Source organism: Crocodylus siamensis, chromosome 10 (genome assembly GCF_052110815.1).
Source record: "Crocodylus siamensis isolate JL-2025a chromosome 10, ASM5211081v1, whole genome shotgun sequence".
Classification (NCBI taxonomy): Eukaryota; Metazoa; Chordata; order Crocodylia; family Crocodylidae; genus Crocodylus; species Crocodylus siamensis.
The window spans coordinates 8,557,800-8,583,631 of NC_143404.1; the positions used below are offsets into that span (position 1 = coordinate 8,557,800).

At 42.1% G+C, this 25,832-nt stretch overlaps 1 protein-coding gene and 1 long non-coding RNA gene across 8 annotated transcripts in view; one reads left to right on the forward strand and one right to left on the reverse strand.

Annotated features, from left to right (window-relative positions):
* Window positions 1-7,491, reverse strand: part of LOC149856197 (F-box/LRR-repeat protein 21-like) — a 22,512-nt gene extending 15,021 nt beyond the window's left edge. The window contains exons 1-3 of one of the 7 annotated variants that reach the window (XM_090064539.1): window positions 7,419-7,491; window positions 3,505-3,603; window positions 1,070-1,186 (exon numbers count right to left, since the gene is read on the reverse strand). The gene's annotated coding sequence lies outside the window, so the exon portion shown is untranslated. Of the gene's footprint in view, window positions 1-1,069; window positions 1,187-3,504; window positions 3,604-7,102; window positions 7,239-7,418 lie in introns of those variants that run through there. The other 6 variants (XM_090064543.1, XM_090064542.1, XM_090064541.1 and 3 more) reach the window with 6 other exon arrangements.
* Window positions 7,208-23,369, forward strand: LOC149856198 (uncharacterized). Its single transcript, XR_016444429.1, has 3 exons — window positions 7,208-7,304; window positions 21,544-21,666; window positions 23,291-23,369. It is a non-coding gene; the product is annotated as an uncharacterized LOC149856198 (long non-coding RNA).
* Window positions 23,370-25,832: the final 2,463 nt, after the last annotated feature.

Here is a 25,832-nt window from a genome sequence, read left to right on the forward strand (position 1 = left end):
AAGGGATGTGGATGGCCTGGAGAGGGTTCAGAGGAGGGCCACTCGTCTGGTTAAACGCTTATGTGGACTGATTGGGAGACCTGAACCTCTTCAGCCTCCACAACAGGAGGCTGAGAGGTGATCTCCTGGCCGCCTACAAACTCATGGTGGGGGGAGCAGCAAGAAATAGGGGATACAGTGTTTACCAGGGCACCTGTTGGGGTAACTAGAAATAATGGCCACAAACTGGAAGAGAAAATTCAGATTGGACATCATGAAAAAATTCTTTACAGTGAGGGTTGCCAGAATATGGACTACACTTCCACGGGAGATGGTGCTGTCCTTTTCCTCCAAGGTGTTTATAAGGAGACTGGACAAACACCTGGCTGGGGTCATCTGACCCCAGCACTCATTCCTGCCCGGGGCAGGGGGTTGGACTCAATGACCTAACAGGTCCCTTCCAACCCCAACATCTATAAAACTATGAAACATGCGCTAAGGAGCACGCTGTAAGTCTTCTCTGTTCTCTTTCAAACAAGCTATTCTGAATTTGCAGTCAGAGCAGGAAGTTTTTTTTCTGGACGTCACACTGTTACTGGCTACACAGAAGTGGTAAGGGGAGTGGAGGTGTTTAAGCACCATGTATCACTATCCCTGCCTGAGGAGACGTAAAATCACAGTCTGGCCCTAAACAAGTCAAAGGCCTAATTACTAAAGATTAAGTGACATCATGATTGACATTTTGCTGGCTATTTCAGCAGAGGCCAGTCTATATGTTCATTCTCTCTGAACTATTCCATCTACTGTGGGCTACTATAAAAGAACAATAATGCATGTATGAGAGGCAGCTTACATAGATAATTGTCCATCTTACCTCTTGAGCCTAGGGAGTTTGACAATGTCCTAGGTTAAAAACAGAAACCTTTTTAACCTATGGATCCCTCCAAGGTTCATAGCATATATCATTTTGATTATGTACACAACCATTTCTTACATATAACACAGTTCTGAAACTGAAGCAAGTTATGGTCTACTGTCCAGGTGATACAATCAAGGTAGCCTCGAGTCAGAGGTGCACATGCACACATACCTCCAAAGAATGTGGAAGTTCCTGTCCAACACGAGCACCTTTCTGGTGTCTGAACATCCATCCCATTTCTGTACACGTGATGTATTCATTTTACATGATGTATTATGATGATTCATCCTGTACACATGAAAGGATTCCTTAACTAGAAGGCAGGGAGGGGTCCCAGAAGATGCTTATCTTGCTGGGATCCTATGACCCTAGCTGACTTCCTGCCCTTTGGGCAGGGGGCTGGACTCGATTTCCCGAGGTCCCTTCCAGCCTTAATGTCTATGAAATCTATGAACTGACCTGTGAAATCACTGACCAAAAAAAAAAAAAAAAAAAACTGATCCGCAAAATCTGGGAAACTCATATAAAGGATTGAGCTGCATTTCCAAACTAGACTGTTATGAATAGGGCACTCAGCACTAAAAGGCTCCAGGTTAACCAGAATGACAATAAAGTTAGCTTCATGAAACACTACGGTTTGAAATCTACAACTTGACTACTGGAAAGGTCCCACAGTATTACCATTTGGGAACCAATATCCTCCATTTTGGAACTATTCAGAACTTCACCTACAACAGCGACCTTGTTCGTTTACGATTTAGAGCTAAATTCTTGGATAATAAATCATCTATATCAGGGGTGGGCAAAATGGCTGATCTGGCCAATAACCAGACTCTGTTTCCCAGCAGCTCCAGCCTGCATGGCTGGGGCCTGTCTCCATGAAGACCCCAGCAGCAGAGGGGAAAGCTCAAGGCTGGCGTTGCATGGAGACCAGTGGCAGCACGTGCGGCGGGGCAGAAGCTTGCTCCAGAGCCACTGGGATCTTGTGATGAGGGCAATTCATTTTGGAGCCAGGACAGAGCCGTGATCTGTAGCCTGCACGCTCTGGGCAGGGACGTGCAAGAGGGGATCATGGCTGCGCTTCGGCTTCTTGAAGCAGTGACAGCCCTGCCCTGCTGCAGGCGCTGCCAGGGTGGCTGGTCTCCATGGCAACCTCAGCCTTGAACTTTCCCACACAGCTGCTGGGGTCTCCAAGGAGACCAGCCCCAGCCATGCGCAGGGGCAGCTGGGAAATGAAGTCCACTGCCAACTGGATCGGGCCCGCAGGCTGGATTTTGCCCATCTCTGATCTATATCATGAACAGTACCTAAACTTTTTAGGTATGTATGTATTGAACCATTCAGTATTGGTGCATGCCAATTACTAGCACAGCTTTATGTACAGAAAGAGACTAGTTTTGTGTCTCAGATCTGAAGCTGCTGCTCGTATGTAGTCCTCCGCTTCAGATCAGTGGTCCCTAACTTGTAGTTTTCATGCTACACGTTGCCCATGAGACCTGCTAACCTCATTTGCAGCCGAAGAAAATTTTGCTTTCTTCAGGTGACAGGAGCAGCAAAGTATATTGCACATAACATACTTGTTCAATACTGAAACGGCAATGAGCTGGGGTTGACCACTTTGGATATCAGTTTAGTCATTTAATAATTTTATTTTACAGAAATCTGTAACTTGTTTCAAACAAGATTCATTCATGCAACTCTAAAATCACTTCAATCTAAGGAAAAAAAGTTGATAATTAGTTCCAATGTCATAATCTATGCTTTATGCTCAATTATAAGGCCTCCTCTGGGATCAAAGGGGCTGTTCTGCAATACACCAGGGGGTTCTTTCTGCCTTGTGACCATGTCCATGTGACAAATGAAGTACCATAATGAAACTAACCCTCCAGATTCAGTTACAAAGGTCTGAGATATCACTTGAGGAAATCCAAATAAAAAGTTGTAGCAAAGTGACAAGGTAGAACTGGCTCTTCTGGAATAAAGTGTAATGACTATTTGCCTGTTTTCCTCCATTTAAAATCAAACCCAGTTCAGTAGGTACTTTACAATGCAATATTTGAATTAAAACCAAGAACAATACTGAAAAACTATTAGTCCCAACAAATGGGGCTAAGAAATATTTTTGTGAATAGAGAGCTTTGAATTCTATGGCCCTTCTCCTAATTTGTGCTTCTGGTTAACACCAAGTACATAATCAAAGATTAAACTGATACATCAAAACACCACAAGCTGTAAAGCATGGTGGAAATGGGAGACGGAAGCTTTTCATGTCCAGGCAGGTAACAGTATTGCTCTACTCACACTGGTAAGTCTAAGCGTGGGGAGTTAAGGTTGCTGTAACTGAAAGACACTGATATTTTAAAAGCTAATAGGCTGGATGCTGTCTATAAATCCTGTATTTTTGGTTTCTTAGCATGCACAAGCATGTGTTACTGGTGCACACCCACTCTTGCGAACAGTCATCTTCCAAAATGTTATCACTTGCTACTATACAATAATCTTTGTACAAGATAACCGACAGAAAAAAGAACCCCGAATGGACAATGTACAGGCAATTCATCAAACCAACTTACAAATAATAAGTCTTTTTTAAGCAGCTTTCTTACCCAAAGAACAGTTCCACATTATAGTGGGTAGAAGATGAATGAATCGAGGGAGATGCAGCCATGGAGCACTCACAAGCATCCGTCTGCTTTCACTTCCTTCTAAATAAAATGCCACAAAAACCTGAGTTTAAAAATTAATGCCAAGATTCCAGTGCAACAGTGAAAAGGTAGAATAAGAAACTGATGATACTGTCAAACTTCCTCGAGGATTTTTCTATAATATCCTACACTATGGTGGAAGTAAGTTTGAGTGTATCATCATATAAGTGCTCATCCATCCTGAAAATGTCACGTAAGAAGGGAACTAGGAAGGCTAAACTAAGAGTAAGGAACAAATGTTGCAAGTAAGAGTACAGGCAAAACTGCATGAAGGAGAGGAAACAACTCCTCAGCACCTGTTATGTGTTCTTATTTATGAGCATGGGTGCAGAAAAAAATGCCATTTGAACTATGTAAATGAACATCACATGAAGTACTGAAGTCACTAGGTACACATGGAAAGGATAGCAACCACACAATTCCCCATCCCTTTTCCTCTTTAGTCATCTAATTAGACCCCCCCCCATTGTAAAATTTTGGTAGTTCAATATCCTCTATTTTTAAACAGCATTAAGAAATCCTATAACCAGATCAATAAAACAGTTGTATGCTATCACAAAAGTATCCACTCATAATACATTATATTTCTAAAAAAAAAAAAAAAAACATTAAACCCTGACTCATCCCTTCTGTCCTATTTTCATTACTTTATTATTTGTCCCATCATTGCTCAGTTTGAAAAAAAAAAAAAAACACCCCAACAAAATAAAAAAAAACCACCACTAGTTCCTTTAGTCAACTTTCCTTAAAAATGCTCATGTCATTTAAGTCTGTGTTAAGAAAGTCTTCCAATTTCATCTTTGGTGGTTAACTTAGTAAAATTTTAACTGAGTTTCACAAAGATTTCAGTTGAGTAACTATAACAACCAGATACTTAAGATAACCACAAACTGTAAGTCATGATGAAATAAATTCATCTTACTGAATACCCTGAGAACCTTACAGTAAAGATTTATCTCAAACATTTTTCAGTTAATAATGGTCTGTGTTTGTATATCACATGCATAATTACAGGAAAATACACAGAAAGTGCCTGAAGCTTTCAGTAAAAGAACCCCTGCTGTTCCAGTGGCTTCACATCAGGTAACTAAGGTTACAATAAATAAATCAGATAACGCCATCTAAACAGAAATGTGACCAATTAAGGGGGGGGAAAAGCAGTCTTAAGTATAAATTAAAACATATGTAATTATTTCATGTTAAAACACAGCAAATCCCTTATATGCTGAAAAAGAAAACAAAGTAAGAGGCTAAGGTAAACCCAACCGAACTTACAAAATGTAAGATCCAACTGACAACGACTAATAATAATTGCACAAAGTTTAGATCACTTCATAGACTAAATTGTCACTTAAGTGTAAATACTATTATGTTGAACTGTTTTGATTTTACATTTAACAGTTACTTCTTGCTCTAATCAGACTAAATATTTGACTTTATACTGCTGCATGGTAAAATACTGAGCAAGTACAGAATCAAAGGAATGCAAACGTAAAGCCATTTTAATTTCAAATTGGAGATTTCTTCAAAGCTCCTGGCAGTGACACAAGCACCAGCCTGGGAAAGAATGTGGAGCATGGCAAGCTTAGCCTATGGTACACGACAAGAAGGACCTATGGGAAGCCGTCTGTGGAAGCAAACTCCTAACCATACTACTTGAACAAGTGTTTAACAATTGCCATGTTAAAAACAGCTTTTGGAAGCAGGCATGCCCAAAGAGATTTTGCACAAACTGTTATGGCCCAATGGCTTACAAAAGTTTGAAAAACATAAGATGATCATTACACCTGAAGATTGATGGACTTCATCTTAAACGTTGCGATTCTGAGACTCAATGACAAGCAATGGTGGAAATAATGAAAGGGATGTCTACTTTCTCTTTAGTTAAGAAGACATCTCCAGATCTAACTCACTCTAGCTGGATGTTTTAAGTCTGCCAAGTACTGGGTCACCTAACAACTCGCCATGCATCTTCACCAAAAGCTTTGCTATGCCATTTACCAGAAGCAGTATGTGGCACAGACTGTTTTATTCAGCAATTCATCTCCCCAAGACAAAACACCGGGGGGGTGTTTTCTTTATCTAAAATGGCTGCAAGTTTCTTAAAAGTTATGCACTCAATTAAAACTCTGTCACTAGCTAAACCAGGATTGGGCAATTATTTGAGCTGGAGAGCCACTTAAGGAGTCCTGTGTGGCCACAGGCCTATCCACTCCTCATCTACCACTGGGGGCACCAGACAGTGGGCAGTCTCCATGGAGACCAGCCGGGAACCCCCACAGGCAGGGCACGCTCAGCTGGTGGATAGGATGGGGCCGCAGGCAGGCAGGGAGCAGTGTCCATGGTGGCTAGGGACCAGGACCCAGGGCAGAGCTGTGATCCGCTCCCTGTGTGTCCCTGCCCGTGCAACCGACACCCACCACAGGGACACGCAGGAAGTAAACTGGAGCTCAGCCCCAGGCCCACGCTGTCACTACCCCGTGATCCCAACGCCTGGACCCAACTCCACGCCAACATTAGGCTCCAACCCATCCACCCAGCCAAGTGCGCTCTGCACACGGGGGTCCTGGGCCAGTGTCCATGAGACCCTGCCTGCCTGCCCACCCACCTGGTGCCCCTGCAGTGGGTGCAGGGTAGATGGACTGGGGTGCCCAAGCAACAGGGCCAGGACCAGCAACAGCAATGACACTGGCAGTGGAAGCCAAAAGGAGCCACTGTCACAGGGGCTGCCAGGAAGCTGAGTCTAGTCACCACACTGCCCCTGCCCTGCCATGCACCCAGGAGCAGCAGGACCACACATGCCATGACTCAGGCTGCCCCCAAACCTTAACCAGGCAGAGCGTGGGCCAGACAAGATCCCTTGGTGGGACAGATCCAGCCTGCAGCCCATATTTTGCCCACCACCAAGCTAAATCCTGCCATAACAACACATCTTGCAGCAGCCTGTTTAATCCTGGGTGTGTAGAAATTAAGCACAATCAATAAATACATTTTGAAAGGATTACAAAGGCTAAACGTAGCACAATAAAAACCTCCTTGCCCGTACTCAAGAGCAACCTGAAAGAAATCCTGAACGCTTCCTAAATCACTTTGGCTTTGTACCTGGCATAAAAACTGACAGTGTCAGACTGGATGGGAAAAAAAAAAACCAACAAAAAAACCCTTTGGTTTCTTTTCCTATTTAAATATTTGAAGTGAAATAAGGAGCTACAACAGCAGTTAGATTTTGAGAGAAGCAGGAACAGTTTTAAAATTGCATGTTAGATGTGGGCCTCACTGCAACATCTGTACTGGAAGAAAACATCCCGACACAGTGAGATCATGATAAACCTTGACCGTATAGACGCACACATAGAGATGCACATTTCCATGCACACGTGATAAACCTTGACCGTGCGGGTGCACGGGAGGGGCGGGGGTGTTAATCAAGCGGTGGGTTCCCTTGTTGACACCCTTTCCCCAAATGAGTCTCTGATGAGACGCGTGCAAGGCCACTTACACGACTGTCTGTGGCACAGACCAATCAAAAATGCACGTTGCTCAATGTGGCTGCACCTGCTCCGGCTTCTCGGTCTCCGCAAGGCTGACAGCTTGTGCCAGGGGCTTCCAAGCCCTCAGCGCAGGCCGACACCCCCTGGCTCCCGGTCATTCAGCGTTCGCATTCAAGCAACTGCAAGACCGGGCTGCTGTTTCTTCATCAGGTATTCGTTTCAATCTTCTAAGATTTAAGTGGGGGGTCCCCCCCGCAGCTCACAGGCCCGCCTCGCCCCCCGCAGCTCACAGGCCCGCCTCGCCCCCCGCAGCCCCGCACTCACCGCTCCGGCCCAGCAGGACGCTGCTGTCCGCTCGCCACCCGGCACTGACGGGAGCGCACTGCGCATGCACGACCCAACATATCCCAAAGCGCATGCGCTTGTCTTGACGCAAGCAATCCCACCGCCCAATCAGCAGTGGGAGAGTGAGGGGCGTAGCCATGCACGTGCTGGTGGCCACCATTTTGTGCCGTGAGGGGGGCGAGGTGGCGCGAAAGCACGTGAGGTTCAACGTTTTCACTGCCACGGTCAGTGCTGGTTTCAGTCCTCACACGGGTCCCTACCAGCGGTCTATAGCACGTCGACGTGGCCCAGGGGGCCGGGCCGGGCCCAGTCAAATAACGGCCGCTGGGCATGTGCCAATTGGTGCCTCGAGCTCAGGGTTAGCGGCAGGGACAATGCCACGTTCTCGTGTCGGCTGTATTTCGAAATCAAGGATTTCTATAAACAGCGCTGGATTGAGGTGTGAGGGCCTTGCAAAATGAGGGGCCTCTAAGTCCAAAAAAAATGGATGTTTTCAATCTAATATGACAACATCTAATCTAATCAATCTAATATGAAACGTGCATATCTGGGACTCTGCAGTTAAATGGAGTTAAATTTGCACCAGAATAACCACCGTTCATCTTTCAGGGGCGTATGTGGTAGCCATGGTCTGAGATGAAAAGAAATGCAAAAATTTTCAGTTCTGAAATGCGACCTTTTATTAGACCGACGGAGACAGTGCAGAAAAAAATTAAAATTACTTTTTTTCTGGAATATCTACATCTGTTTAATAAAAGGTCGTATTTTGGAACCGAAAGTTTTTGCATTCAGACACGTTGCAAAAAAATAAATAAAAATATTTTATTTTAATTTTTTGCAGTGTCTTCATTGGTTTAATAAATGCAAAAATTCTTGGTTCCAAATGCCGCACGCGACATTGCTCTGGGACTGGCTGCAGCAGGTCCTGAAGCAACTGCAGGGGGTAGCTCAGATCCTAGATGTGTGGCATAGTTTGCAGCAGGCAGCACAGTACCCACTGCAGCTGTTCCTTGCTGCATGGGGTGCCTGTTCCAGAATCTGCATGAAATGCAGAACCTGGGTGGCTCCACAGGCAATTAATCTAGCATGAGGGGCAGTGTCAGTGGGCCTATTGGCCCAGTCCAGCCCCATGTCACTCATCCAAATAAATTTGACACCCATGCTGCAGAGTGAGATGGTTAAATAGGTTAGTCTGAAGTTAAGCAGAAGGCAGGACAGGGTCGCACTAACTCATTTAGAGAGACTTTTGTAGGGTGGAGTTTGCTTTGTGAGAATTCATCAGCTCCTGTACACATGGGATCTCTCAAAAGCCAGACCTGCTGCAGGGTCTTTTACATGCAACTCGGGGGCATTCAAGAGTTAAAAGAACAAGTAGTAAGGAAAAGTATGTTTACATTCCCAAGTGAAAGCACCTCTTCCTCTGAACATCTCTGCTAGACAGTGTGTAGCACATGTGCTCGACCAGAGAAAACACGTTCTGTGCCTGCTTTTATGGCTAGTTTCACTCCAAAATAGCCTCTTGCTCAATGAAAACCAGGTCACACCCCACAGGTGATGATATAATTAATCATTTAATAACAAGGCCTGTGCTCCTTTTCTGGTTAGAGTGATGGTATGACTTCATATTTTCCATTGTCCAATTACACTATGTAAATGCATTACTTTTCCTATGGAGTCCAAAGCTGCCAGATGTTCTCCACCCACATTTAGAGGAATCATTCTGAGAAACAGTTGCTTAGGAAATACATCTTCTGGAATGGAGGCTTAATTGTCCACAACCTATGCATTAATTGGCATTGGCTACTTAAAAAAGTTTTTCAAATGCTTAAAAAAACCTGGAGTGTTGTTGCATCATTATATTTGTTAGTGTAAGAGTGACGTAGTAGCCATGGTAGTCCAAAAATTATGCAAGAGGCAAGGACTTCTTAGGGTGATATCTTTTATTGAACCAGCTACATAGTAGGGATAAATTTAGACAAGCTTTTCAATGCAAGGCATTCTTTGCTCCAGGATCCTCGCTATACAGGGTGACCTGATGAATGCCTTGCATTTGAAAGCTTATCTAACTTTATCCCAACTACACAGTTGGTCCAATAAAAGAAATCCTTATCTCCATCGTGATATTCAACATTAATATATAGAGATACAAAATGAAACATTCAGTAAGTGCAGATGATTATCTTTCTCAGCAAAGCTCTTTTGCTGATATCTACAGTAAGAACAAGGATAGCTTTGATACCCAGTTCTTGGCGCCTAAGGTTCTTGCCTCTTGCATAACATGACATCTTGGCATGTAATATCTAGCCCTGAAACGATAAGGTTTGGGGTTTTTTGAAGGCCCTGGCATCCTACCAGGGTATATGCTGATAATCTAATCTTGCTTTTCTTGCATATTTCTGTGGAGTTCTTAGGGTGGTTTTTTTCTTTTCAAAATATTTGGAATTCAGAGTAATGTTATCTGGAGAGGTAACCCTCTATTTGCCTGCTAGGAGGTTTGCAACCACTCTCATTTGCAAAAACTAGCTACTGTTTATCACAATGTATTGCAAAACTTTACTGCTTTCATTGTGATGATGCCTTATCTCAAAATGTTTATTTTAAGTAGTGGGATAGTAATACAAGGATCTAGTAGTTCATCCTTTTTTTTCCTCAGATTGCCCACATCATACTCTCTTTTATTTTTCTTTCCTCTGTTTTTTGATTCTTGTTTATTTTATCAGAATTTTGACATGGTTTAGAATAGAGATTAGAGATACAATTGCAACTGAATCTTTTCCAAATGTCTTGGACCTAAGTACACTGTAAGATATCCACTGAGCCATTCCATTACATAGCCTCGACCTTAATTCAAGAGTGACTGGCAAAGTCATGGCCAAGAATATTCAGACGTCTGTTCATGACTACAGGCTCTTCAGTCATTTTACTACTACTTAAAACATTCAGCTAACTGAACATTTGCAATTTGCTTTTTGTAAATCTCTGTAATCTAATGTGTACAGATAAGCTCCCAAGGATTGTATGGTAGCGTGGCCAGAACACGCACTGCATACCTTTTCTTATTAGCCTTCTACATCAGTGGGGGCCAACCTTTTTGCCAAGTGTGCCACAAATTAGGCCCAGTGCCTTCTCCAAGTGCTACTCCAGTCCCTTATCCCTGTCTGATCTACTGCTCGGCTTGCTGCTCCCTGCCTCATGCTTGTTGTATGATCTGCTGCTTCCTGCTCAATCTCTTGTTCTTTTTTCTGCTCTCTTCCACTGCGTTCCCTACTCTTTTCCTTATCTGCTGCCTGCCACTGACATGTTGCCAGTGCCTCTCATCCACTCCTGTTCTGCCATATACCTCAGGCATAAACCTGAGGGAAGGCATCTTGGGGAACCACTGCCACACATTCTTTGGGATGTTCAACCAAAAGATATTAAGATGTAATTTTCAAAGCTATGTAGCAAATTTATGCACAAGTTTCATTAAAGTCTGCATCTAGATACTTTTAAGTTTCCAAAAAATTTCAGCCTCACTGGGCACATCTACATGTCGCCATATGGCGATGTTGCTACAGTGCTGTGCTTTAGTATCTTCTTTCAAAAGTACTAAAGCCTGGTATGGGCGGGTACTGTGCCATATAGGGGTGCCACATGCTTATATTTCCCTGCTACATCGTCATAGTGGGGTGGGGCACTATAAGCAGGGAGTGCACCACTGTTGTGAAGTAGTAGGTGATCACATGTAGACTTGCATGATCACTACATTGCCATAGCATAGTGTGCAGCAACATAGTTTCCACAACAGCCCTGCTGTCAGGGGTTGCAAGAAAAAAACTATTGAATGACTGTATCCTTACTGCTTGGTGATCTTTAAGCAGAAGGTTTCTTCTAGCATGACGAATTACTTTCTATCACTTTTTCTGTTGAGGTCTGTAACAGCAACAGCCAGTCCAGATCCTGAGTGAATCCTGAGTGACTTCTAATAAAAAGTCTAGATTGGAAGCAAACCAGATATTCATACATTCAGTTCCCTGCAAAATATTAGCATTCACCAGCTTTTGAGTCTTAGTTCACCAACAATTATTATAATTAACATTAGGTTAGTTACCAGATTCTCCAGTTGGGATTAGACCCTCAGTGTTCTGGACCAAATATTCTTATCTTTAAAATTGAGACTGTGGAAGATGGAATTAGTGAGGAGACAGCTTGGAATTAGTAAGAAGAGCGAAGTAGCAAATGACTAATACCCTGAAAGTAGGTTAGTATGTCATGTTTGTTAGGACTCACTAGCAACTCTGCCAGGCACCAGCTGCTCACAAAGGCATGTAAGACTGTGCCTTAGTATGAAGGCAGATCTCTAGTTTTTTTATGAAAAAAAAAATAATCAGAAAAATCTTTACTAAATTTTCTAATGCATTTTAAATAATACCAGTTAAAATAATAGCTCATTTGTGTGCATTTAAAAACACTTTCCATCATAATAAAGCCAAACAGTGACTATCTTTGTTTAGCTATTTTTAAATATTGTAGTCAAGCTTGCAAAAATGTATTAAAGTATTCTAGAATTAACTACTCCATAAATAAAGAATAAGGATGATTTACTAAAGCAAGTAATCCCGACTGTGATGCAGCTGCACTAAATGTTCTCTCTCTCCTTTGAGTGTTTGGGCTAATTTATTGAGTGATAGACTTCAGGTTCTTATATTTCTGTGTTATAGGAACACATGACTTCCAGATAAAAATGATATTATATGCAGCCCACAAAAACATGTCCAGGGAATTTGAAAACAAGACGGTTGATATCATTCAGTGAAATAATATTAACACTTTCTTCTGTTTTCTGCATACCTAAGAAGGTAGATTAAAACACTTTAGCATCTTTTAATTTGTCTGAAAAAACACTGAAGTCTGATTTTTTTTTGCAATGAAATCCCTTTGTTTCTTGCCCTGCTAAATCCAAAATAGTCTTCCAGCAGCTAATTTGATTATAAAGTCTATGAAGTTTTCTAGACAAAGCAGGATATGATTGTCATTGGACTTTGTTTCATGTTTTAGTAGAAAGTACCAGCCACAAAGTAGCAGCTACAACACCAACCAACTAAAGAAATGAAACTATAATAAGTAATTCTGTTAGAAATGGAGTATTGTTAGAAATGCACAGCTTGCATCTTGCACCTGATAAGAAAGAAACACTGCCAAGGACTTTTTTCCTTGGCCAGCCTTGCCACAGCTCTTCTTATACCTAAATCACAGACTCTCCCCCAGCTTCTCCCTAGCCTTTCTCATGCAGATTACAGAAGCTGGAATTCAACTGACTGTGTCCTTGAAAGGGGGGGGGGTTAAACTCTCGGTGACCTATAATAGTCTCTGAGCATGCTCAATTAGCTGATGCATATTTACCTCTCCGCCCTGCATACTGAAGTAGTTAATTATAATGTACATGCGATGGATGTAGTGATGTAACCACATGTATGTTTGTATGAAACGGAAATGAGCTGTAAGAGTTCCTGTTTCTGCACACGTGCCCAGGAGGGAAAAGATAAATACAGCCTGCATTCCTTGGTGGATTCAGAGTAATCTGAGTTTTTGACTCTGCCCTGACCCTATTTGCAAATACACCTTTTGTGCTGCTAAATGACTGTGTGTCTGAGATTCTTTGCGAGCCTCCAAGAAACAAACCACAGTTTTTTGCATCAATTTTATTCTAAGAAATTAAAGATGAAATGAGATAATTAGAGGCTCTGTTTTATAGAGTTCTGCTCCAGTTGCTTTCCAGTTAGTAACAGCCTAAGACTACTGATACTTTTGTCTGCACTTAAATATTTCTCCAACATATTAACTCCTTTTTCTTTAGATTTCTATATAGTCAGCATTTTGAGGAATAATAGGGAGATGAAAAATGTGAGGTATTAAAATCTGTCCTACTTAAACCAGTGCCATAACAGCATGGTAATTTGTTGAAAACAGTGAAAGCTGCCTCAACCGTTGCTTATTATGTTGAGTCCTTCTCTTTTGTATTCAGGCTCCTGAAATTTATGATAGTTGTCTACTGGCATTATTTTGAAAGAGCCATATTCTAGGTATAATAACCCTCTAGCATCAGACAGCGTACATTGATGTGCTTGCAGCCCCGAATTTATCTTGTAATACTGCAGAGGACACAGCCAGCCTTAGGAAAAATGGCACTGTAGGCAAACTTGAATTCTGAACCATCTCATCATGTTTTTTTAAATATTTCTCCCTGGTTTCAAATACAAAGCCTTCCCCTTTGACTCCCTTGCTGTTGCTCAGATAACTCTAACTGCAATGGCCTTGATTTAGTAAGAGATAAATGATCCAAACAGCCTTTTAGAAAAGATAGTCCTGCTGGATATTTTTAATGAAACAAATGAGTTGATGTGAACCTTTGACAATAATTTCTCCTATTTCAGCTTTTTTAATAAACAAGGAAAAGGGGAAGAAAAAGGAAGGTAAATTGTTCTCTTTCTCAGGCATTTTTATTAGTCTCTGCAAAAACAGAATCAGATGCACTGTGTCAGAACCATTGTCAGTCTAGTAGGAAACTCTGGATCACTGCTTTTAAAATATAAAAATTGCCTCTTCCTGATTTTGCATACTCCCACACTCAAAAAATCAGATTTAGAAGGCAAATGTATAAATAAAGTATAAGAAAATTAATTCTTACCACCAAGCCTTTTTCACTTAACAAGCAAAACACAGTAGAGAAAGCTGTCAAATTACCTTAGAGTTCTCTGTTTCTGTGGTTTATCCTTCTGTGCTTGAGACAGTCGAGAAGAGTTTTACCTTGCTATTTATAACTCCTGCATGCAGCTTAACTGTCTGAAGGAGTTTCCTGCTGGCTGAGTCAATTAAATGAACCAAAAGTAAGACAAGCATTTAATGATCTTAAGGACTTGTTGTATATTGATATATCACTGTTTAAAGTGCGAAGGAACAAGGGAGGTTGTCTTGTTGTAGAAAATGAGAAGTGTTCTCAGTCACCAAAAGTATACCCCACTGATGTCTACCTTTGGCAGATTACATCAGTCCAATCCAGTTTCTTGTAACTGCCTAGTGGATAAGGGGGAAGAGGTTGATGCGAGTTATCTTGACTTTAGCAAAGCTTTAGCACCATCACAAAACATTCTCATAACCAAATTAGGAACATAAGATCAAGATAAAACTCACTAGTAGTTGGGTACACAAATAGTTGAAAAACTTTAGGAAGAGTCCAATCAATGGTTGCTGTTAAACAGTGAGAAAATTTATTGGTCTTGGGTCCAGTTCAATTCAGTATTTTCATTAACAGGCTGGATGATGAAATACAGAGTGCACTTCCAAAATGTGCAGGTGATGCCTAGCCACAAGGGGCACTTTGGAGGAAAACATTAGGATTCAAAACAATCTTGATATACCAGAGAAATAGTCCAAAATCAACTGGGTGAAATGTAATAAGCACAAATGAAACATACTACAGTTAGGGAAGAGAAGCTAAATGCGCAAATTCAAAATGAGGATTGGCTACTATATAGCTGTACTGCAGAAAAAAAAGTATAGGGTTTCTATACTTTAGAGGACCAGAGTATAGAGGACCACAAATGGAATACAAGTCAACAGTGTCATGCTGTTCATACATACACAACAGCAACAACAAAAAGCCAAAAAAGACAAACATTACTCTGACATCAGTTAACAAGAATTTTCTGTGTAAAACCTAGGAGGTGATACCGCTCTCTTGTATTAGTGAAGCCTTAACTGAAGCACTGTGTCCAGTTTTTGGGCAGTGTGCTTCAAGAAAGATGTAAAACTAGAGAAGAGAATTCAGAGGAAAGCAACAAGAAATAAAAGAAATAGAAGAAAACAAGAAGTAGAAAATATGATCCATAGGCAAAGACTGAAATAAATGCTTTTGCTTAGTTTTTAAAAGAAAAGAATGAGGGGGCAATATTTCAGTGAAGTGTGGCTAGGGACAGACATTCAGAAAACCTAAGCCTGAATTGATTCAGTCTTTGCGAGTTAGTCTAACCCGGCCAGGCTGAACTGGTTTGAAACTGGACAGACATGCTCTCTGGACTGAGGAAATTCAAGCATATGCCTGCAGTGGCTCAGACTAGAAGCTGGAGGGCGCTAGAGCAGCCCTCCCTTCCCTTCTGCAGGGAGCTGAGCTAAGGGGGCATGGCCAGGCCCCTGAAGGACTCTCTTTCATTAGGGAGGCCTGCCTGCACAGTCCCAGGCTTTTCCCCGCTGGCTGCTCAAGGGGCGTGAGTGTTGCCAGCCCCTACCCCTGGGCTTGCACTCTGAGGCAAAGGGGTGTGCAGTGCATGCAGCTGTTGATGATATGGAGCTTTTCAACCTCTCTCCCTGCTTTGTCGTACTGTCTGCAGCAAACTGACAGATGAGCAAGCCAGCCAGGGAGGGAAGGGAAAGGGACAGTGGGGGCATTGATAACAGTCTTTATCATCTGATTAGCAAAACAATAGCCTCTCTCCACATTACTTAAAACTTCTTAAACAGTTTAGTGGCTGATCTATTGATTAGCTCCAGAAGCCCTAAGCAGTCACTTTTCTGTTTGCCTGCCCCAGTGAAATTGGAGAGAGACACATATACAGACACCTCCTGGCATTATGTAGCATACCATGTGCTGGCTATGGTCTGTGCTGTGGCAGAAAGGAGGAAGGGATCACTGCTTAAGCAGTGAGTGGTGAGAGGAGGCATAGGGGAGCATGGGGAAGCCAGCAGACCCTGCTGTGCCTGCAAGTCTGTGCTGAGCTCCAGCCAGGGAGCAAAGGGGGGGGCCAGCCCAGCTCTTGGAAGCAAAGAGCCCCACCTAGCCCAGAGACATGCCGAGATGCTGGGGGACTCTGATCTAACTTAAATCAGCAAGGGGTCTGGAGGACACATTGCATAAACAGGTTTGAGCCAAATCGGTTAAGTCTGATGCTACATTCAACCAGGTTTATCTCAAACTGGTAAAACTGGTTTATGTGCACTGAACATAGAGGTTTAAACAAGTTTCTGATCACTTAAACCAGTGTATGTGTAATGTCTGTCCCTAGCCCACGAGGGGAAGATAACGCTTGTGGATGTATTTTTAGCAGTTATTCTTCAAGGAATTTAGACACAAATAAAATAATTGTTTAGCTTCAGCCATCTTGAATTCTCTGGGAAATTCTATAATACATTAGCTTCTTCCCTGATTCAGATTTGCAATAGACAGGACTTATCTTTCTTACTCCTCAGTTCCATTCCTTTGGTTCCTTCCTTTGTGCTATGTCCAAATGCCCTGAAAAATCTCTAAAATGTTGTGATCATTACTTCTCACTTCTACCCAGAAGCTTAATGACCAGTCATAAACAAGTCCCAACTATCCAACTGTCTCCTATCTCTTTGAACATCTGATTATTGCAACATGTCTCTTCCTAGTGTTACTTCATAGTTCTGGCCTTGTAGTAGCATTGCTTGGTCACAAGGGGGAACCACATACTGCTAAATATGTAACAATGTGGTTAGAAAGCAGGAGACCAAATTGTGACACGATGAGAATACTAGACCTTGCATATATGGTATGTAAAGTGGGACCAGTGAAACCAAGCATAGAGAAGACTATTTGAAAACTTGAATTATCGTATTTGTTTCAGATGCAGGAGACAACCTGTTGAATACATATTATTTTTAATAAAACTAGCAATTGCAGATTCCACATCTAGTACCTCAAGTGGTACGTTGCCAATAGTTAATGCTTGTATCAGGTATTAACTGTTGCCTCTGCCAATAGTTAATACTTGATACTTTCCTGTGAAAGAAGTATCAATCCAATTGTGCAATATTGCTAGAATGCCTAGGAGTACTCACTCCTTGCCATGCCTTCCTTAGGAGTAAGGAAGGAAGGTAATTCAGAACTACAAGGGACAGTAAACCTATCAGAGCCAAGGAGGGCAACAAGAATCAAAATAGCATCTGTCTTTTCCCAACAGATCTGCAGATTTGCACACTGCCCCTCTTCCCATCCTAAAAGACTTTAAACCTTTGAAAAAGAAAAATGAATGTTGGGATGGACTCAGAGCACACTGCACTCCAGCAATCTTTGGCAAACACAGCTTAACCTGGAGGACCACTCTAGAACAGCAGTGTTTTTATCATAGTAGCTAGGATCAGAAGGGACCTAAACAGATCATTCAGACTGGCCCCCTGCTTTGGGCAGGAACGGATACTAGGGTCACATGACCCCAGTCAGGTGTCTATCCAGCCTCCTCTTAAAGACCCCCAAGGTAGCAGCAAGCACCACTTCCCTTGGAAAGTTGGTTCCAGGTCAAGGTCACCCTCACCGTAAAGCAGTGCCTTTAGGCTTTGAGGTTTGGCTCCTAGGTGTGCCAAATCTCACCTTCCATCCACACCCCCGAACCTCTCCCAGGTATTGCTTGCCTGTACTTGAGATTTGGCCCAGAATCCCAGTATTCTATATGTATTCATTTTCATTTAATCTTTTGATTGATATTCATTGCATGGATTAAAGAGGATTATCACAAATGTGTGCCATCCTTTTGTCAGATAGTAATGATAGCAATATGGACCACCTTCAGGCCTGACTGGAGCCTTTTCTAAAATAATCACATGCATTGAATTCCCATCCAGAATCTCACTGGCTTTTGGCACCCCAAAAATTAAAAAAAAAAGCCACCTAGTTACCTTTACCAGTGATTTTTCCCGACTTGTGAGCACTGTGAGTCATTCAGAACATGGAGTCACAAGTATCATTTCTATTCAGAGGAATGGGAAAAGGTGAAACCTTCTGTAGGTGTAGACTCAAAAATGTATGCCACCAAACAGTGATTTAAGATTTAGACCAACTCCATAGCCCCCCAAAATAATTGCCTGATTTATGAAGACCCAGAACTTGGTCCCACTACAAATCCACAAATCCAGTTAGACTCATTAGTAGTCCAAGCGGTGACCCTCCACTGTCAGTCTCTCCTAGTCTAGAAGGGGCTGTTCCATCAGGTCCCACTCTGCTGTGAAGTCTATTACATGGAAAAGCAGGTTAACACATTATTTCCAAGGCACATCCTGCATAATTTCTGTACCCTTTCTTGAGTTCAGCAGAAAGAGAAATAATCATTAACCAGAGCTGGTTTTAGGTGAACGATCAAGGAAATTGTCATTCAGTGTGTGGATTGAAATAGGAAGGAATGAGCGCGCTAGCTTCCGTCTACAGTTCTCATGAGCTTAGCACCACATGTGCTCTTTCAGTCCATGGGTGCATCAAGTTTCTACAGACACACACAAGTGATTAGTATGCTGGACTGACGGAGCTTCCTACAATGGTGGGCTGTGATAACTTTGGCCTTTATGACTATTGAAGAATGTCAGATAGCCCCACAATGCATTAGAGACCAATCCATAGCTCTGTATTGTGCTAGAGAACCTGAGCTACGTCCCCACATACCTTAGCGCCACGCGCAAATCCCAACACTTAAGCAGGACATGGCACATGTTGCAGAAAACATTGTGGGCAGGAGAAGAGTCACTCACCTGCCTTGAGTTTTTAGGTTGAGACATAGGACATGTTGATACTCATCAAAGTAGATTTCTGGCCTTGAGGCTGGGAAAAGGAAACGAAGTGAAACAAACCAGTATATGCAATATGTACTCATCTGTCTTATAAAAAGCTCATCACTGAGCATTCTTGCACAACACCTATGTGCCATTCTTTTTCTCCCTCCCCCCTTTAACTTCATATTATAAGATCCATATGTGTTTATATAATCTACCTTAAAGCATCTTTAATTTGAAAGGCTGTAAGTGTCTGGTCTTCTTCCAAGAACATTAACCATAATGAAGTTGAACCCAAACCCAGGTGTTCAGTCTTAAACATGTCTCACGCTGTTATGACTTATCAGCATTGTACAGCAATCTGTTTATCAGAGCAACCTCACACTCAGAACAGGCCTGCCTGGAGATTAAGACTGTTGCCCTATCATTTTTTAATTATTTTATAGGTGCCTTGAAATGTAGTCAACTCTGAACTTGGTATGTGTCTTCAAACAACATTCCTAATATTTGTTTTGCTTTTTCAGGTGGCAATCACAATTTTCTAACAAAAGTTTTCATATGTTGTTTTCAGTTCACTTTTCTGGGATTGGAGAAAACTGCAGAAAGTTACTGCCCTTTGTCTGCCTCCCAGCCATTTAGCAAATTGAATAGGAATATTACATCCCACAAGATCCACGAGGAGCAGGGAGACTGCCCTAAAGCCCTTGTATTTTCTGTTCCTCAGCTATTTCCACCAGCTTCTGCTGACTGTATTTTCCTTGGTAGAGAGGAACATTGATCCCTATATTCTTACTTCTGTTAAGTCTCTCTGAGTTGCATCAGGGTATTTGGTTCTCACAGTGATGTAACTAGGGTGGTTAAGCTTGCTTAAAAATTGTTCTCCAACTATTTAAGTTGGTCTAATAAAGGATATCGGATTCACCCAAAGAGCCTTGTGTAACTAGGGTGGGACATCCTGGGTGATACCTTGTAGGTAAGAGATCTGGAGGTGGGTGGGGAAGGTTATTGCTCCAGTCACATGATCACACCAGCTGTGTGGCAGCAACCATAAGTTCCCTCTGCAACTGTATGTGGTAGCTGTCCTGGGTGCCCGGTCATATCATCATGCCCCTGGATTTTTAAGGTATCTGTTTGCTGTAAATATCTGTGCTTACTAAAAATAAGCAGTTGTACTTTTCCTTCCTTCGCTTGCTGATATTATTTCTAATTGCATTGTCATTCTGGCAGGTGTCCTAAGGTTTTTAGGAATATTGCAACTTCATTTTTTTTCATGTGAGTTGCATTCTCCTCCCATATTAATACGATAACAAATATTAGGGACTTTGACAAAACAGTTTGGTGGGAAATGATGTTTCTGATATAACGGAACATCTTAATGAGATGACTAGTGTATATCCTGCTTGAAGTCAAAGTTAGACAATATCTATTTTCTCCCACAAGGTTCTTTTAAATTCAAAAGTAGACTGATCCTTATCTGCATGACTTCAAAAGTCATGATTTCCCTCAGTATTTCACTCTATTCTAATTCCATTGTATTGAGGAGTCAAGGGAAAATCCCTTCTCTCCTGGGCTTTTTGTAAACTTATAATAGCTAGAAAAGAAAGATAAATGAAAAAAAGACAAACTTATTGACTCAAACAAATTTACTACAACTGTTTTCCTGTGGAACCTGTTGCTGCTATTTTTAGCTATCAATCTAAATACAAAATGAGTATTATTTTGCTTCTTGCTAGCCTACCATATTTAAGATACGAGAAACACAACTGGTATAGTTATTTTTTAATTCTGTACATGTTTCATAACAAATTAAGCTCATGGTGACAGCAATAGAGTATTACTCCTTGATCAGAGAAAGATATCCAGAGTTACAAGTCCTGGCTTCAGTGTCTACATCTCAGCTGACTTGGAATATGAACTTGGACGAGGTAATTTTATGTTGTAAGCTACCTAACTAATAAAATGAAAGTATGTGCTTAATATCTTATATAGGTGTTGTGAGAATTTAGGAATACTTGCTTTTTGAAATCACTGGATATAAAGTCCTATGTGAATACAAAATACAATATCCCAATATAAATTGCTGCCTGGTCTTGTAGATTATTGAATAGCAGCTACTTAAATTAATAGTTTTTCTCAGTTTTAACCTATAAATCACTTTCTTAGGCTGCAAAGGGATTTGGAAAATCTGAGTTTGAGAGTCTTCCATTTTATGCTATTTTGTTTGGTGGGTGGGAAATACCCATCAAGATCTTCAAATAAAACTCATTATTCTTCAGAAAATTGCAGAACAGCTATTTTAGAGAAAAGGGTGAAGGGTTTGTATCAGGTTGTCCTGAGCTCTAATCCCAGCTGTGTGCTGTTGCTAACTTCACCTCTCTGCCTTGGTTCTTTCATCTGTAAAACTGTGATAATTAATGTGTACCTACATACCTTGTTGAGGTATTGTGAGAATTAGTCATATATCTTTTTGGTGCTATGAATATATAAAGTGTTATTTAAATGTGAAATATGACATGTAACAAAATGCAGGTTCATTTGAATGAGGACTCAGCATTTCTTCTTCCTCCTGCAGCATACATCATTCAGTAAGCTTCCCACTGGCTGCCGCCTCCAGTGTGCTCCTTCAAAGAGGCCTGAAGATCTGGTGGAACAGAGCATTTGCAGAAGTTAGTGCACACAGCATTAAATTCTGCAGGTAGAGTCTGAAGGATCATTTTGCCAGAAATACCCATTGCACCCAGCATCCCCAGAATTTCTACCAAACTCTGTGAGAAACACCAGAAAAAAAAAAAAAAGAAATGGTTCTTAATCTTCAGAATCCCCTTTTCCTGATTTGGAATCTAGAACCTGGGCCAAGCAGTGAGCTGTGCCAAAAGGAAATTTTCAGTGACTGTAACAGGGTATGCACAGGTCTAGTGTTAGATCTTGCCTGTGTATCTCTTCCTGGGTGTGGGGCTCCTGCTTAAACAAAACCAGGGACAAGTGCAAAGTCCTACACTAAGATGGAGGAATCCCATACACCACTACAGGCTAGGGACCAACTGGCTAAGCAGCAGCTTTGCAGAAAAAAACCTGGGGGTTATGGTGGACAAGAAGCTAAATATGAGTCTACAGTTGTGTCCTTGTTGCCAAGAAGGCTAATGGCATACTGGGCCAGTAGAAGTGTTGCTGGCAGATCAAGGGAAGTAATTATTCTCCTCTTCTGCACCAGTGAAGCCACATCTGGAATACTGTGTCCAGTTCGGGGCTCTCCACTACGGAAAGGATGTGAACAAACTGGAGAGAGTCCAGTGGAGGACAGTGAAAGTGGTTAGGGGGCTGGGGCACGTGACTTCTGAGGAGAGGCTGAGAGAACTGGGCTTACTTAGTTTACAGAAGAGAAGACTGAGGAGGGATTTGATTGAAACCACCCTTCAAGTAGTTAAAGGCTGCTAAGTGAATGAAGTTAGACTGTCTGTGGTGGCAGATGACAGAACAAGCAGCAGTGGGTTTCAAGTTGCAGCAGGGGAAGTTTAGGTTGGATATTAGGGAAAAAAAAAACTCACTAAGAGGGTGGTGAAGTACTGGAATGAGTTACCTAGAGAGGTGGTGGAATCTCTGTTCTTGAAGGTTTTTAAGGCCTGGCAGGACAAAGCCCTGGCTGGAATGATCTAGTTGGGGATGGTCATGCTTTGAGGAGGGGATTGGACTAGATGACCTCCTGGGGTCCCTTCCAACCTTTGTTTTCTATTATTGTGCCAAATCTGGTCAGTAAAGAAGTTCTTGCTATCTACTGCTGGAGGTCAGAGCAACCTTGAGGCCATATTTTTCCCTTTCAGTTGTGCCTCCTCTCTTTGCTCGGCTGGTACAAGGGGATCTGGCCCACTCTTACCTCCTGCAAATTTTTATACTGCCCTTTTATACAACCCAGGGAGAGGAGATGCTGCACTTGGGCTGTCCACTGACTCTGCCTGGACCTCACCCAAATGTAGGTGAGTATAGCCTGGGCTGGCAGTTGTCTCCAAAGAACCATCCATTGTCTGAGGACAGCTCAAGGAACCAAAAATGTGGATGCCTGTCTGTGTTCTTCTAATTCCCCTCAAATTGTTTTGAGTGGATCTTGGATGTAGCAAGATCTTCTAGCTTTATTCCCATAAGAGATGGTCCAAATGTAGAAGGTGTTATAGTCCAAGGAATCTAGCCAGAAAACTAATGCCAGTCTTTCACTGACTGCCTAAAACTTAATTCCTGTTGACAGTTACTAAGACACCAAAACCTGAAAACAGTCAGGGCTGGTTTATCAGCTGTGTGGTGATAGTTGTTTTGTTTTTTTTCTGCAGTTTAACTTTATGTACTTCATCTTTGTGATTGAAGAAGGACAAAAGGAGGCAAAACCCAGAAGGCCTGATAGATGTGCATGCATGGGGAATCTATTCTGCTGGAAACTGGAGAAATACCTTTGAGGTTACTGGATCCCACAAGTGTAAGCCGGCATGGGTTTTCTCAGTGGCTGACTCTTTCCAGGATGTCTGAAACAAAGCAGGCGGGGGGGAGGAGGGGGAAGGTCCCAAGGCTTCTGGGGATTAGTGGTATTGTCTAGAAAATACCTACATACTCTGGAATTGAATAATTGTAAGTGGAATGAGGGGGGACTTTGTGAAGCTGCCTTTGCTGCAAGAGGTCACAATTTCAAACAGGATCATTTCTTTTCTTCTAGTTATTCTGGAACTGAAAGGCACTAATCCGAGTATAAATCGGACTGACACTATTAAACAGTATCCATTTTTTTTTTTTTGTAGTAGTACCTATTGACCAATCAAGGTTGGGTTCCCAAGTTGCTAAGTGTTCTACCAAGTACTAGATAGTACCTGTAGCTTATAGAGCTAAGTGAAGACAGACAGTAGTTAGGGAAAGAGAGCAGTGAGCTAACTGAAAGGGAAAATGTGGCCTCAAGGTTGCTCTGACCTCCAGCAGTAGATAGCAAGTACCACTAGTTAGGAGAGAATTTAGTGGAAGGATAAATAAAAGGACAAACTGAGAGAGGCTGCAGGGAGGAAGGTCTGAGGGGCTGAGCTGAAAAGACAATGAGAACTTGTGTGGGAAAACACCTATCAGCAGTGGGTGGCATCTACTCAAAACTATAGAAAAGGTTATCAGTATCTGCTTGTCCTTGCTTATAATAGTGTTGTCACAATCCTTGCTCAAGCTGCTTCTAGAGCAGGGGTTGGCAACATTTTTGGGCAATGCCAAAAACACCCACAACCTCGACTTGTAAGATGTTGGCAAGCCAGGGGCGGATGGCATAGGAACTGCAAGGGGTCCAATCCTTGCTGTGGGAGCGCAGCCTTAGCTTCTTCCCCACCATCTGCTCTGAGGCACATGTGCCAAGCAAAATGCCTTAATGTACCACACTCTGGCACCTGTGCCAGGGGTTGCCTACCACTGTTCTAAAGCCTCTCTTCCAGCTTTGGTCTCTGTCTAGTGCCTCCTGTAGTTCCTTTTCAAAAGGCCACCATGACTGAAGCCACTTAAGGTAGACATATCTGCAGAAACTGCTTCTGCACTTGAGCCAATGAAATAGGAAACTCTTTGTGGTTGCTTATCATTGCTAGCTTTACAGCGTAGAGATCAAATCTGACTTAGCAGTGAATTATAAAACCTGACCTAAATTTCTCTGACTACTTTAACGAGAAAACCTTTCCTCAAAAAGAGGAGCATCTGACTAATATGCTGCAAAACTGAGACCCCAAAACATTGGACCTCCTGAAGGTGTGCATTTTGCAGTTTGCACGTATTTTTTTGTTTCCTTTAACTCTCTTGGAACATTTCAACAGTAGTTTGTTTGGATATAGACTACATTTATCTATTTCAGCTCAAGCTTCCAGGGCTGTGAGCTGGATACCAGGCATGGGGTCTATTCATGGGTCTAATCCAGCGTGGAGTTCGTGCACAGTGTCAGTCTGTCTCCATAAATTGGCCTGACTCCATACACCAGCCTGATTAAGCATGCAGGGCTACATCATCCAACCAGCAGGGCTCTGCATTGGTTCAGAGATTTGGCAGCAGGGGAGCAGCGATTAATGTTGCCTTCTCTCCCCCACTGCCAAAGCTTTGGACCCGTGAGCAGACGCATGAGCTAGATGACGTTGCCCTGTGGGCCAGAGGTTGAGCACCACTGATCTATTCACAAACTTTTCATGGTCAGACCTAAGCTTTCCACGTAACTGTGACTTTTTGATGGATTTCACAATTCCCATGCCTATTAATTTTAATATAGGCTGATAGGACCAGATATATCAGATTGTGGTTTCATTTTTATTTATTTTTTTTTGTATCGGAGCAAAACAAAATTTAGAGCGGCATATCTGTTATTTTATAACCTCAAGCTCTTTCATTGATTTTTATAATGTGTTTTCAGTGAATCATCATCATCATCACCCTGATTATATATTTGGTTTATAATGTGTCTAGGATTCCAAGTATTAGTTCTTGGCTGGGTAATATTCAGAGTTCTGTCCAGGGTTGATACTGAACATGAGACACTGACATCCCTGAGACTTTTGACATGCTTAAAAGTATCTGCATGCTTGGGCATCTGGCTGACACAGGGCTTGAGCCCTGATCAAAAACATTGATGGAAAAATCTAAGGCAGGTTCATTTGGACTAGAATCCAAAAATATGGCCATTAAGCTGAATTTTGTCCAGAGATATTTGGCCTGAATTTACGATAGAAAACTTGATGAAAAGGAGAATGTGACAGGAGTGCCACTATTGGAGCCTCTCTGGGTATGGCTCCAGCCTCCTGTAATGGGCCAACCTCCTGCTTACTCACCTGCCATGCCTTGATCTTATGTATTTAATAGATTGCTGTAATTAGTGGG